The sequence below is a fragment of the Muntiacus reevesi genome, chromosome 2 (assembly GCF_963930625.1).
Source record: "Muntiacus reevesi chromosome 2, mMunRee1.1, whole genome shotgun sequence".
In the NCBI taxonomy this organism is placed as follows: domain Eukaryota; kingdom Metazoa; phylum Chordata; class Mammalia; order Artiodactyla; family Cervidae; genus Muntiacus; species Muntiacus reevesi.
In genome coordinates this window covers 64,698,138-64,713,919 of record NC_089250.1, presented here as the reverse complement: position 1 = coordinate 64,713,919, position 15,782 = coordinate 64,698,138, and the positions used below count along the sequence as shown (strand labels likewise).

At 43.5% G+C, this 15,782-nt stretch overlaps 1 long non-coding RNA gene across 1 annotated transcript in view; it reads left to right on the top strand.

Moving 5' to 3' along the window:
• LOC136159581 (uncharacterized) overlaps positions 1-7,311 on the top strand; it is a 30,469-nt gene extending 23,158 nt beyond the window's left edge. Inside the window, exons 2-3 of the long non-coding RNA XR_010661481.1 lie at positions 4,998-5,086; positions 7,149-7,311. This is a non-coding gene — a long non-coding RNA (uncharacterized lncRNA). The remainder of the gene's footprint in view (positions 1-4,997; positions 5,087-7,148) is intronic.
• The last annotated feature ends 8,471 nt before the right edge of the window (positions 7,312-15,782 follow it).

The following is a 15,782-nucleotide window of genomic DNA, read 5'->3' as shown; positions in this document are numbered from 1 at the left end:
TGATTTTTAATGCCTTTTAATAAAGGTTGGTCGATTTTGTCATAAAGGTTTTTCACATTTCTTATTAGGTTTATTCCTGAGTACCTTATCAGTTGTGTTCCTTTTGTGAGTGTAAAAGGCTTTTCTTTTTTTCTTTTTGCTTTCCAAATTTTAATCAGTTTACTAATCACGATGCTTCATTCACTGACACACTCTCGGAGTAAATGTGCTTTGTCCCTGGGTACACAAATGAGAACACAGTACACATATAAAGTAGAACTAATTGACTGGAAATGAATTAGAATTTTTGAATTAAAATTTAATTATACAAGTAATACATGAATACATTTTCCTTTCAGTAAAATTAGAGTATTACAGATAAAGAAGTCTCTACTGAGCACCACCACCCCCCCCCCCCAGCCTCTACCAAGACCCCTCTCCCCCCTGCTGAGGTAACTGCTCTTGGGTTTGTGCTACTTATCCAAAATGTTCTCCAAAGCCCACTGAAGCATGTCTTCTGTTCTCTTGGTGTGTGTTTGTTTACACAGACATGGTGTGTACAAGCTGGCGGTGTTCCTCAGCTTAGCACGCCCTGTGAGGCTGCTGGTATAGCTGACATGTGCCACAGTGTTCCTTGCCACTGGCAACTGGCGGCCCTAGCCAATTACACTGTGTTTGATTTCCTATTTCCTATTGATTGACTATTAAAGCGTTTCCAGTGTCTTTCCATTAAGACACACCTGTAAGAGCCCCTTAGGATTGCTCATTTTGCACATGTACAAGTATTTCTCTGGGATAGATACTTAGAAATGGAACTGAGGGGTTGTAGGGAATGCGTATCTTAAATTCTAATAGAGATTTCTAAAAATGTTCCCCATTTGCTCCTTTCTCCTGCTCATAGTATGTGTGTCCATTTCCCCAGACCATGTCCAGGTTTTCCATTTTTAACCAGTGAAAAATAGTATCTTGTTTTAGGTGGTATTTTTCTGAATTACCTACAAGGCTGAAGTCTTCATGTGTTTACTGTCCATTTTTTGTCTTTTTGCTATTGATTTTTAAGAATTCTTTATGTATTTGAATATTAATACTTTGTCATGTATATTACAGATGTTTTCTACATTGTGATGTGTGTCATTTAGTTGTATAGTACCTTTTTGTCTTAGAGAAATTTAAATTTTGATACAATCAAATTTGTCTATGCCATTTTTGCAGTCTTATTTAAGAAAGCCTTTCCTATGTCAAGTTCATAAATATTTCCTGTATTTCCTTCTCAAAAATTTATAGTTTCTACATACATACATATTTAAGCTCTTATACTATATCCAAAAAATAAATTCCTTATGCACGAATCTTAGGGTCTAACTTTAATCCCTTCCCATTCCCCCCAGATGGATAGATAATCGTCCCAACACCATTTATGGAGTAATGTATTATTTCTCCACTGATTTAAAATTGCTGCCTCTACCTGATACTAAATTCCAATGCGGGTCTATATGAGAGCTGTTTCTTGTCCACTGATCTATTTGTCTACTCCCGAGCTTGATAAAATGCTTTGCTAAGTGGCGGGACAAATCCCACCCTCTTTGTTGTTTTTGTAAAATTGCCTTGGTCATCCTTGCATATTTGGCCTACCACATGAATTTTTAAATAGCCCGTCAAGTTTCAGGAACAATTTTGCTAGTATTTTAATTGGGATCACATTGAGTTTTGGATATCTTTGAAGAAAATTGACACCTTTTTCATATTTGAATCTTTTTCCCAGTGCTCATTGCTCTGTCTCTCAGTTCTGGTCATCTTTTATGTCTTTCAGGGAAGTTTTATTTATTTATTTTAACTGGAGGCTTTCTCTAGTTAAAATCTTACATATTTCTTGATAAATTTCTTCCTAGATTTATTACAGGTTTTGTTGGCAACTTTGAATAGGATCTTCTCTCTCCTTGTTTGCTTGGCCCTTGTTTTTCCATATTTCATTTCAACCTGTTTACTAATCAGTGGGCTTGACTTGAAGCACATACACAAAGTGAACATTTTCCTCCCTGGGCACAAGCATGCAAGTACAACCAAACTTGGAGAGCGGGCATAATTGGCTGAAAATAAATTAAATCTTTTCAGATTAGACTTTAATTAAAGAAGTAAACCATGAATACATTTTCCATTTAAAAGTAGAACAATATGAATGTATTAATGTCTCCTTTGGTCACCTGAGATCCTGGTCCCTTTCCCCTTCCACAGAGGTGACCACTGTTGAGAGTTTCATGTTTTGCCTTCCACAGTAAATATATAGATAGTGTTGATATTTTGAATGAATTATACCAAGTCTTAGGTCTTCTACTGTATCCTGCATTTTTCACTTAATCTTATATTTGGGGGGAGTTCCCCGTGTTAGTGACACAGCAGCTCTTTTTCCTGCTTTTCAACAGCTGTCTACTTAGTATAGTGCTCTTTCTCACAACTGTACTGTTTCCCCTTCTCTGATATCCATAGACCGGGGGGTTCCTCCTCTCTGCCCACTATAATGAAGAGTATTGCCAGGAACACCTTGGCACCTGCCAGCTCCTGAAATGTTTCTATAGGGTAGGATCCGAGAGTAGAACTCTAGCCTCTATGGTGTCCACTGTTTCCGTTTTCATAGACACAGCCCAGGTCAGCTTCGAAAGTTGCTGTGCCAGTTTAAGATCCTTCCACAAGTAAATGTCAGTCTCCTTTTTTCAGACCATTGACAGCTTTTAGAGCTTATGGATCTGATGGGTGATAAAAGTGGTTTCTTCTTGGTTTCCTTTGTTTTCCTGCTCACACCATGGTCTCCTCCAGGTCTCCTGGCCGTTCTTATTTCCTCCCATTGGGGTCATCTGTGCATCTCCTTTGTCCATCTTTCTTCTGTGTTGTTCTTTTCTTCCTGACTTACAGGATTTCTTAATTTTTTATATAATTCCTTGTCTACTCTATGCATTGCACATAATTCTCTACCATTGTGACCCTTGTCATTTTAACTGTATTGTATCTTCCATCATAGAACTTTTCGTTTCTATGTCAAATTTAAAACCTCATCTTGCCTTAAGAAGGCCCTCCCTATACTAAGATCACAACCATTTTCCTGTGTTTTTCCTAAAGCTTTTGTAATTTTCCTTCTTGCGTATATGTTTTATTATTTTCACATTTAAGTCTTTACTGAATATGAAGCTAATTTTAAGTGTGATATCAGTGCTTAATTTTTTAAAATGTCAAAATTGATAACCAATTTTTTTCAATACCATTTATTGGATAACCTGTCATTTCTTCAGTAATTTAAAATTGCTGCTTCTACCTGACACTAAATTCCAATGTGGCTTTATGTCAGAGCTCTTTCTGGTCCACTGAGCTGTTTATCTACTCCCGAGCTTGATAAAATGCTTTGCTAAGTGGCGGGACAAATCCCACCCTCTTTGTTGTTTTTATAAAATCGCCTTGGTCATCCTTGCATGTTTGGCCCACCACATGAATTTTTAAATAGACTGTCAAGTTTCACGAACAATTTTGCTAGTTTTTTAATTGGGATCACATTGAATTTTGGATAAGTTTGAAGAAAAAAATTGACACCTTTATCATATTTGAGCCTTCCCCCCAATGCTCACTGCTATATCCCTCAATTCCAGTCATCGTCTATGTCTTTCAGGCAAGTTTTATGGTTTTCTCTAGTTAAAGTCCTACATATCTCTTGATAAATTTATTCCTGGGTTTATTACAGATTTTGTTGTCAACTGTGAATAGGATTTCCTGTTCTCTTATTTGTTTGGCCCTTGTTTTTCCATATTTCCATTTCAACCTGTTTACTAATCAGTGGGCTTGACTTGGAGACACACACGCAAAATGAATGTCCTTCCTTCTGGGCACAAACCTGTGAGCACAGCCAAACACAGAGCTGGCGTAATTGGCTGAAAACAAATTAAAATCTTTTCTGATTATACTTTAATTAAAGAAGTGAAGCATTGAATACATTTTCTGTTTAAAAGTAGAACAATATGAATGTAACTAAAATTTCCTTAGGCTACCCTCCGAAGTCCTAGTTCCCCTGCCTTCCTCACAGTTTTATGTATCTCCTTCCATATAAATGTAGAGTATTGATGGAGGTATTTTGAATGAGTCATCCCACTTTATGGAGATTTTACTGTAAGCTTCATTTTCCCTCCACTATATATTTCTAAGATATACTCATGTTGATACAAATAGCCCTTGCTGGTTCCTTTTAGTAGCTGTGTTATATTCATTCCCATGAATGGGCCACATATTTCCTTTCCTAAGATCTGTGTACATTTAGTTTTATCTTTTCTTTCCTCCTTCATAAGCAGTGCCACTGAAAACAGCCTCACACTTGCCTCTTCTGTAATGTTTCTCTAAGGTAGTGGTTGAGAAGTGGAATTTTGCTTCTCAAGGTTCCCACATTTTTAGCTTTAGATATTACCAAAGTGTCCTCCATAATCTCTGTACCATTTACACTTATAGCCAGAGGGTATGAGAGGATTCCAATCCCCACACCATTAGTAGTTGTTTTAAATATTTGCCAATTTGATGGGTGAAATTGAATCATTTTTTAAAGTTTATACATACTTGATTGCTAGTGAGATTTTCAGATGTGTATTAGACATTTGTATTTTCTATTTTCTGAATGATCTGTTTTTTCTCATTTAAAAAATTAGGTTGTTTGTCTTTATCTTACTGATTGTATGAGTTTCCTAATATAATCTGTTAATCTTGTGTGTGTATGTGTGTGGGCAGTTATTTACTTCCAGCCTGTCTGTTGCCTTTGGATTTTTTTAGGAGCTTTTCTTAGAAGTTATCAATTTTGACATAATCAAATTTATTATTTTTTCCCTTTATTCCTTTTACTTATAGGCCGTGTTTAGGCCTTTCTTATTCCTAAGGTTTAAATATATTCTGCATTCCTTTCTAGTAATTTTGTTTTTATGTGTGTCTTTAGTACAGATGGAATGTCTGTTTATGATTGAAATGAGATACGATCTAACCTTTCTCCAAATGTACAGCTGATTATTACAACATGACGGATTGCCTAGTTCATTCTCTCCACTGAACTGAGATGAAACTCCCTCACACACTGAATCGCCATGTCTAGGTAGGTCTGAGGCCCTTCTTCTTTTTCACCCGTCTGTGTATTTCTGTCTACATCAGACTCTTTCATCCACTGTAGCTTTAGACCACCTTTTGGTACCTGTTAAGTGAAATGCTTCATTTCATTGTGCTTCCTTTTCAATTATCTCTGCTAACTATTACTGCGCATTAACTCCTCTTCATGAATTTTAAAACCTGCTTGTCAAGTTCTGTGAATTTAAAGATGGATTTGGGGGAAATCGACATTAATACAATACTAAGACTTTCAATCCATGAACACAGGAGAGCTCTACAATTATTCTGATCATCTTTTCTCCCCTTCAGTCCCATTTTATGGTTTTCTCCGGAAAGAACCTACCCATTTCCTAATGTGTTTATTCCTGCACTTTTCATTATTGTTGTCAATGAGTTCTCTCCACTCCGCCAGCTTTGTTTTTTCTCTTGCTTGCTACATTTTTAAAAATCTACTAATCACTGTATTTCATTCATAGACACACACAAAGTAAACGTTCTTCCTCCCTGGACACAAACATGCAAGCTCTGCCAAACACACAGAGCTGACATAATTGGCTGAAAATGAATGGGAATTTTTCCAAATTAAAGTTTAATGACACAAGCACAACATGAATACATTCTCCTTTTTAAGAAATAGAACATTGCAGATGAAGCTCAAGTCCCCTTTGGCCACCCACTGCCATCCCATTTCCTTCTTCTTCCCCAGAGGCTGCCACTGTGATGGGCCCAATGTTCACTTCTCTACACTTCCTAAAAACTTGTAAATACATAATAGGTACCCATGGGGAGTTGTATGGTATTATTGACTCAAATAGTGAGAATTTTATCTTTTCCTTTTAACTTTTCATTGAGAGTCAGTTTTTGCATTGACCTGGATTTTATTGATATTATGGTTACCAAATGGAATATCAATATTATCCATCACAATGTGAAAGCAAGACATGGAAGCTGGGAGACAGCAGTGAAGGGAAGCGGGTCAGAGGACTGAGAGGGACGCAGGGGGAGGCACAAGAGCATCTGTGAACACACAGTGGAGTCAGTCAGGAGTGAAGGGGAAGTAGATGTCTTAAAATTAGACCATAATTCAGAAAGATACATGCACCCCAGTGTTTATTGCACCACTGTTTACAATAGCCAGGACATGGATATCAACAGTTGTCCATCAACAGAAGAATGGATAAACAATGGATATTACTTAGCCACAAAAAGCAATGAAATTGGATCATTTGTAGAGACATGGATGGACCTAGAGTCCATCATAGAGTGAAGTAAGTCAGAAAGAGAAAATCAAATATCATATTTGATATTGTTCAGTCTCTAAGTCGTGTCTGACTCTTTGCAACCCCACAGACTACAGCCCGCCAGACTTCCCTGTCCTTCACTCTCCCTTGGAATTTGCCCAAACTCACGTCTGTTGAGTTAGTATATTAACACATAAATGTAGAATCTAGAAAATGGTACTGATGAACCTGTTTGCAGGGCAGAAAGAGAAACAGATGTAGAGAACGGACATGTGGACACAGGTGGGGAAGGGGAGGGTAGAGTGGATTGGGAGATTAGGATTGCCATACGTAATGTACAGTGACTGCCAGCTATACAACAGATAGCCAGTGGAAACTGCCGGATAGCACGGGGAGCTCAGCTCGGGGCACCGTGGAGACCAAGATGCATGGGATGGGATTTGTACATATAACTGATTCACTTCATTGTACAGCAGAAACTGCACAACATTGTAAAGCAATTATCCTCCACAAAAAAAAAATAAAAAGACAACCAGCAGAGGTATTTGACAGCTCTGGTGGGAGAATCAAGGAGGGAGGGGAGCAGCTTCCAAGTGACCCAAAGCCTCATCTGCCACATGGGACATCAGTGGGTCTTATGAACTAGAAATTGGGTGTCGTAAATGCTGGTCCGAGAACTCTCATGACCCAATTTTGACTAGGATTTTGTTTGGGGACATTGTCAGGCAGCTTCAAGGAAGCACTTTCTTCCCTGATTAAAGAGATGGATCTGGAAGGCTTTATTGGCCCTGCCCCTTCCTTTCCGCTTAGGTGCTGTTGGGTGAAAACATGATGCTTGGAGCTCTGCCGGCCATCTTGTGACCAGGAGGGGAAGGCCAGGAGATGCAACTCTGTGCTGACTCCAGCTTGAACACCTGGCACCACTGACTTCTGGACTTGCTTTGAAATAAATAAAATGTTCTTACTGTTTAAATCACTCTTGGGTGTTTTGTTAGCTGCTGGTGAAACCAACCTTCCTAATACAAGGGATCTAAGAGCTTCTTAGAGCTGGGAGGTGACCCCAAGGAGCAGATCACATACTCTGAGGTGAGAGTTTGGGGATGGGGAGAAGGCTGCTCTTCTATCTTCTTGTTAATATGTGGACAGTGTTTGCCTCTGGGTACTTTGGGTACTTAGCAATTTTCTAAGATGCCCACAAATTACTTTTGCAATAAGAGAAATGCAAAGACCCAAATTCTTAGGAGATGACACTTGAGGGAGAGAAATTTTAATACAGGAAAAGGAAGGGCCCAGAGCTTAAAAGAAACTTCCTGGGTAAAATCCTAGATAAAGAGTTGGATTCAAAAGAGCTGCAAGATTGGGGGGAGCGCAGTGGAGCAGGCAGAGCGGGAGTGGCTCTCATCTCTTACCGGGTCCCTGCAAGGCCAGCAGCCCCGTGGGATACACCAAGGACAGAAATGAGTCCAGCGTGGGTGGGGCACATAGGTTTGGGGCGTGAAGTCACTGGAGGGAGAGCAGTGACTCATGTGTCAGGCTGAGGAGTTTGGGCTTTTATCCGAAGACTGCCACAGCTGTCCAGGTGAGAAGAGATGCAGGGCTGAGCTGAGCCACAGGGCAGGTGGGGAAGAGGTGGATTCAAGATACAGAGGTAGAGGGGCTTCTCTGGTGGTCCAGTGGTTAAGAATCCACCCTGCAATGTAAGAGACTCCGGTTCTGTTTCTGGTCCAGGAAGATCGTGCATGCTGCTGGGCAGCTCAGCCCACAAGCCACAGCTGTTGAAGCCTGTGCACCTAGAGCCCGTGCTCTGCAACAAGAGAAGCCACCTCAATGAGAAGCCCACTCACCACAACTAGAGAGTAGTCCCCGCTCTGAGCAACTAGAGAAAGCCCTCGCGGCAACAAAGACCCAGTGCAGCCAAAAATAAATATATATTTTTTAAAAGTGAGATGGTTAAAAGAGCAACATTAGAGGTAGAAATAGGAGGCCTGAGTCCGACAAAACACGAGATGAGAGAGAATGAAAAGTTGCTGGCCCTGGTTTGCTAGGCCAGAAACTGCCACAAACAGAGCCTTGCCAAAACACATCTTCTTTATTTCTCCATGATCAAGGTCACTCTTACCTGCACCCCTACTCCTTTTTGTTCAGAAGCACAAAATCTTTTCAGTTTAAGGTAAATGCAGTTACATCTGGATGTTTCCTAAATCTCTCTTAAGTAGATTCTTGGTCCACTTCCAGCTTCTCTGCTTTCCACTGCTCCTTCCCTTCTCCTGAGGATGCGTCATGTTCTGGACTCTGCTGTCTTGACCTGGTCCCAGGGCGTGCATCTGATCCTAGATCACGGGCTGTATCAACTGCCATCCTCTGAACCAGCATGTCGCCCCTGAATCCTTGTCCTGACCACAAAGCATTTCTAAATCCACCAGCTATACTCACCGGCTATACTATGCCCTCATCACCTCTACCTTGCCACAGGGACTCACAGGACCATGGAGGACACCCCAGGCCCATCTGTCAAACACCTCCTCCCATCAGGGATCTCAAGCTCTCCAGCCCTTGCTGGGAGATGTTGGTCTCCTGGGAAACACCATGAGAAACCAGGAGATATTCCCTTCTACTCTGGGATACTCCCAAATTTCTTTCAGGTGATGTAGTGTCTACTGTTAGTTCTGTTTCCATGTGATTCCCCCTCCTTCCTCTAGATTGTCAGGATTTTATTCCTTCCAGGCAGAAGGACCACTTCTGCATTATCCCTGTTTCATGTTCATGGCATCAGTTTCCAGTTCTGAGTCCCCTGAGTTCTTTTCTGTTTACAAACCATTTACCACAGCCAAACACCCTATCTCTGTTGTTAGTTTAAAGAGACTACTTGAAACCATCAACTTTCTTTCTCATTGCCTTCATGCTGTAACAACCCAAATCTTCCCCCAAAGCTGTGACTGAATGCAGAGAGGGTGACCATGGAAGCTAGTTTCCAACGTGGCTGCCAACAATCCCTGCCTCCTTGTATGCACATACTACTCACATCCAGATGTAGGGTCTAATTTCTCTCCCTGTGAATCTGGGCTGCCCTTAGTGTTTACTTGACCAACAGAACATTAGGCCAATGGCAGAAAAGACATTCTGGAACTTGTGAAACTAGGTCATTAGGAGCCTTGTAGCTTCCTCACAGGCTTCTTGAAACACTTGATCTCAGGACATTCGCTCTTGCAACCCAGCTGCCATGTTGTGAAAAGTCCAACCCATCTGGTGAATCCACATGTGAGCATTCTGATCCACAGCCTTAGTTGCCAGCTGTGTAAATCTTGCCCAGTAAGCCCTGTTGAGCCTTTAATGACTTGAGCTCCAGCTGCCTTCTGCCTGCAACTGCATGAGTGACTTTAAGCAAGAACCACCCAGCTGAGCCCTGTCAATCCCCAGAACCATGAGAAATAATAAATTATACTTTTAAGTCGCTAAAATTTGGGCCTGTTTGTTATGCACCCAAAGAGTGACAGGTAAGGAAGTGTGTGGGGGAACACATTGAGTAGCATATAGAATAGTGCCTAGCAACACATCGTGTAAGTGGACCATCATAATACGGCATGGTAAGTGCAATCATGGAACACAGATATGTACAGAACTTTCCAGAGCAAGTGACCACTGGCCTGACTTCTTAAAGATGAGTATGAATGAGCAAGCTACAAGGGATCGGAAGGACATTCCAAGCAAAGGAGGCAGCAAAGCAAAACCCCAGGAGTGAGGGGTAACTAGAGTGAACTTGAGGGCATTTGGTTCCTGGAATACGAGAGAAGAAAGTGAGATGTGAGGAGTGGATTGAAGATGTGGACAGAGATCAGACCCCTCAGAGCCGTGGATGCCCTCCTTATCAAGGAGTTTGGACACCATCCTGCAGCCAGTGGGTGCTATTTTCACATTGGTGATGTGTTCAGATTTGTGGCATGGCAAAATCACTGTGGAAGCCCTGTGAAGGCTTGATTTGGAAAAGTGACAGTCTCCAGGTAAGGAGATCAATTCAGAGATTCTGGTCCAGGCAAGGTAGGATGAGACCTGACCTGGACCGAGGGCAGGAAGAATGGACAGAACCTGGAAACTTTTAGAAAAGAAAGAAATGCACGGTGATTGTTAGCTGTCAGGATAAAAGTGAGGCTAGAGCTAAGGGTGATGCCCATGTGTCTTGGGTGGGACCCTCCATGGATGGTGGGGGGAAGGGACACTTGGGAGGGGAAACACAGTATGGGGCCAGTATGAGGGGTATAAAAATGGGCTCAGTCTCAGGTAGAGCTGTTTGGGGCTGGGGGGTACAGCCCAGTGGAGCCCAGCTGGATCCTAGACCAGGAAGGGTTTTGACTGGAGGGGCCGACCCTGGGATAGAAGTTAATGGATAATTCTTACCCAAGAATGAGTAAGGTCCCCAGAGAAAGAGTGGAGGGGGAGGACCCAGGGCAGCATCGTGAGTTACTGTGACATGTGGGGGGCTGACTGAAGGTAGGTGGTCGACAAAGGAGAGGGAGAGGGAAAGACTTGAGGGATGAGACAAACAACTAGGAGAGGGGGTTGCCAAGGCAACCAAGGTAGTGAAGAGTTTCAAGGAGAAAGTAATCAACATTCTGACATGGCCCAAGTCTCAGAAAGATGAGAAGCCAAGTCCTTTGAATTTAGCAATCAGTGGGCTATTATGAACCTTAACAAGTACTGTTTCAGGGAGTAAAGCGGCAACAGCTAGTTTACAGGGGGCGCTGGAGTGAATGGGTGAGGAGATGCAGACCTCTCCGATGTAAAGGTTAGGAGACTAGGGAAGAAAGTGGGAGGCAGCAAGAAAAATGCTAGTGATCAATGGGGGATTTTTTTTAATGAGAGGCCCTAGAATTTCCTCCTCTCGAAACAAGGGCACCCACAGAGAGGGAGGGGATGAAAAGAGGAATGATTTGTGTACTGGGATCCATCTTCCGAACCCGGCTGAAAGGAAACAAGTGGGTATGACTGGAGATGTCTCAGGGGAGGAGAGCGAGCCATGAAGAAGGCTCCCTGTGATGCCCTCTCTGATCCTGAAAACCTGTAGGCCAGGTTGTCTGATTCTGCAGGGTGGCGAAGACTGACAAGAAAGGGGAAATAGCTGGCGGGTCATTGGCTGACTGTTCTGGATATTCTTCACTGGTCCTTCCAGAGCCATTCTCTATCTTTCTGCATCCTGTCCTATGCCCTAGATGGCCAACATGTACCACCACCCCTGCTCCCTTCTCTCTGGCTTCTAGTTGATTCTGACCAATGGAAGAACCAGTGTGAGAGTTGAGGGGAAAGGGGAGTGAGTCTCCCCTGGTCACCTGCCTGCAGGCTGTGGGTTTGCAGTGACCACCAATCTTTACTCATGGCCACAGGTGGGATCCCTCTCTTAAAGCCACAATTTTCTCTCCAGGTTCTGAAAACCCACAGCCTCCTTTCATCTCTTTAGGCCTAGAGGGCTTCCCTGGTGGCTCAGATGGTAAAGAATCCTGACTGCAATGCAGGAGACCCAGGTTCAATCCCTGGGTTGGGAAGATCCCCTGTAGGAGGAAATGGCATCCCACTCCAGTATTCTTGCCTGGAGAATCCCGCGGACAGAGGAGCCTGGAGGGCTACAGTCCATGTGGCTGCAAAGAGTTGGACACAACTAAGTGACTAACAAGAGTTACTGATGGTTTCCAACTGTTGTTCGTCCCTGGGTCCTTGGTCATCGCTAGAACCTTTATCCCTGCCACACTCTGGGAGTTATCCTTTCATTAAAATAATTTCTGTTAAATTATTTTGGGTGCACCACCTTAGTAGGATCCTGACCATCAGTGAACTTGGTTCATCTAGACACTGGGACAGTTGTGTCTGAAGGCACACAACACTGAACAAAGACAGACCTCATCTTTCCCCACCTAGAACTGCCAGTCCAGCAAGGGAGCCAGATATTAATTAACACAATAAAGAAATTCCTAATTTTAAACTCTGATTGTGCCATGGATACATCTTCCTAGGTCAGAGAAGTAACATTTGATCAGGGGAGTGGACATTAACTAGAAATGAGAAGAGCTTTGCACATAAGGATATGGCATGTGCAAAACTCTGTGCTGAGTGTATGATATATTCCAGAAACCAGAAGGCGATCATGGCTACAGCACTTAACAGTAAGAATGATTTTGACACAAGTGACCGAAACCCCAATTCAAAAATTGTTAAACAGTAGGAGATTTATTACCATACATAGCGAGGAGTTGCAAGGGAGGAGCTCTAATGTCATCGCGGACCCAGTTTTTGTACGTATTTCAGTTCGCCCAGCCCCTGAGTATGGGTTCCTGTCTCCATGGTCACAATATGACTACAACCACTCCAAGCGTTATATCCACCATACCAACATCCAGAGATGGATGGAAAAAAGTGGTTCTTCCTTATACTTCTTTTTGAGGACTAAGAAACCCTTCCCAGAAGACTCTACCACCACCAACTCTCATTGATCAGATTTGCACCAAATACCTACTCAGAAGCCAGTCACTGATGAGAGAAATAGTCCTGCCCTTTGTGACTCTCTGTGATCAGACTGTCATGAGGAGTGGTTTCTGTTAGCAACAGCCAAAGAGAAATGCCTATCAGGTGGGAATCACGTCAGAGACCAGGGAACCATGGTATATGATGAGACTGGAGAAATCGAAGTCCATCTTGCTTTGAAATCGTTCAAATCATTGAACAATTTGAAGCAGGAGGTGGGCATGAAAAAGATATGTATTCTTTTTTTTTTTTTACTTTTTTTTTGGCTGAACTGAGTCTTTGTTGCCGCACACAGACTCTCTCTACTTGCGGCAAGCAGAGGCCACTTCCCAGGTTTGGTGCACCAGCCTTGCTTCTTGCGGACCATGGGCTCTAGGTGCATGGGCTCCAGCAGTTGTGGCTCCTGGGCTTTAGAGCACTGACTCAGTATTTGTGTCTCACAGGCCTAGTTGCTTCCTGGAATGTGAGATCTTCCTGAACCAAGGATCGAACCTGTGTCCCCAACACTAGCAGGTGAATTCCCAACCACTAGACCACCAGAGAAGCCCAAGATGTGTACTCTTAAATGACTACTCTGGCTGTTCTCTGAAGATTGGATCATTGAAAGCAAGGGTGGATTTGAGGAGACAAATTAACAGATAACTGCACTGGACCAAGCAAGAAGTGATGGTGTGGACTAAGCTAGTGGTGATGATGGAAAGGGTTAGGAGGTAAGATCCACAGCTTCATGATGGGATGTTGCAGGTGAGGTCAAAGGAGATTCTAGGTGGCTGCTAAGCGTCTCCTACCATAGCAGGAGCATCATTCTCCAAGATAGGAAACCCCAGATGAGGATGGCTTGGGGGGAAGAATGATTGAATTTGAATGAAAAAAAAAAAAAGGATAACCAAGTGATTAAAAACAGACCAGGAGGACTTCCCTGGTGGTCCATTGGCTAGGACTCCATGCTTCCAATGCAGGGGGGCTGGATTCGATCCCTGGTCAGGGAACTAGATCCCACATGGCCCAACTAAGAGTTTGCAAGCTGCAACTGAATATCTTCCACGCTGCAAAGATCCTGAGTGCTGTAGCTAAGACAGCCAAATAAATAAATTTTTTAAAAAAGACCAAGAGTTTCATTTTGGTCACAGGGTTGAGGTGTGATTGGCTCTCAGGTTCTGGAGCTCTGGACTGCATGTGGGAGGGTGATAGTTAAAGAGAAGGAATAATGTGTTGGTCTAGAGCTCAGAGGAGGCTTGGACTGGACAGTCAGTTTGGAGAATTCGCTCCAGGGGGTCTGCAAAGCATTAGGGATATATGAAATTGAGAGGAAAGGTACTCAGTGGAAGAGCAGACCGAGCCATAGATAACACGGACTTTGGATGGGACCAGTGTAGACATGAAAGTCGAGTGCGAGAAAGAGAAGATAAGGAAAGACAGGCCTTGAAAGCCCACGAAGAGGAGTTTCCAGGACAGAGTAGCCACAGAGGCACAGACACGGGGGGGAGATGAGGTCATGCCCTGGACCTGGGCTGGGGGGACCCCTGCCCCTGCAACTTTGGGGAAGGGAGGAAAGTCCAACTGGATGGAGGATGAACTAGAGACGGACTGAGAAAGGAGGGCAAAGGGGAGTTGGAGGGGACAGAAGTTTCTAGAAGGTGCTATTTCTTTCAGACTGCCATTTGGAGCGAGGATGGCTGTGTGCGCCTGAGTCTGAAAAGCAGGGACAGGTAAAAGAGATGGTGGGATTAAGTGTATAGGTGAAGGGATTAGTTGTGTTTGCAGAAAGGGGCAAAATCATGTACCTGTTACCAAGGAACCTGATCTCCATGTTTTTCTGGAGGCTTTTTCTCTGCCCTCTGCATAGTGACTGCAGCTCTAATTAGCAGTGGTTTCATCCTGCCTCATGTCTGGGGCCATGTCTTTATTCGTTTTTTTTCTTTTTCTTTTCTTTCTTTTTTTTTTTTTTTTTGTACCTCTCGGTACCTAGCAACAGGCAGCGAGCTCTAGGTAGAGACAGGATAATTATTTTCTGCTTGAAATCGAATGTCTGAAATGGAGGTTCAGAATTTTTTTCTTTTTACCAAAAAGACATTATGAGAACTTTTAAGGGAGTGAGATTAGAGGCAAAAGGAAGCTCTGAGGGTTGGTGGGGATGGAAGGGTTGGGGGCTGGGACCCGGGAGATGTGCTCAGAGGATATACCCAGGAGGAAGGACTGGAACTTCTCCTCCCAACATGAACCCAGCTCCTCACAGGTGATGGCACTGCCCACTGGTCGGGCATCACCCCCACCTGTTCTTTTCAATTCCCATTGGCCCGTGCAGCTTTTCCCTCCTTCCCTCACTCAGGCTTGTGGCAGCTTCTGACCCAGCTGACATTTCCTCCTGAAAACACCTTTCCTTGGCCTTCGTGACACCAAGACCTCCCAGTTAACCTCCCCACTAGGGACTTCCCTGGCAGTCCACTGGTTAAGACTCAGCCTTCCATTGCAGGGATATGGGTTTGATTCCTGGTTACAGAACTAAGGTCCTACGTGCTGTGGGGTGCAGCCAAAAATTAAAAAACAAAACAAAACAAAACAAACCTCCCCCCTCACTGTCTTCTCCACCCACCATCTAAGTGTTGATTTCCCTCAAGACTCACGTCTGGGCTCTTCCATCTTCCTCTATGTTCTCACCCTGGGTAGAACTCTGACTCCAATTGCAGTCCCCTAGCCCTACGCTCTCAAGATTGGCCTGCCCAGGCTGCCCGGCTGACAGCTCTACACGGTGTCCTTCATCCAGGTTACCACAGCAATCACGATGCTAACTTCCTCTCCCCAAACTTGCCTTGCCCTGGACTTCCCGGGTGGCTCAAATGGTGAAGCGTCTACCTACAATGTGGGAGACCTGGGTTCGATCCCTGGGTCGGGAAGATCTCCTGGAGAAGGAAATGCAACCCACTCCAGTACTCTTGC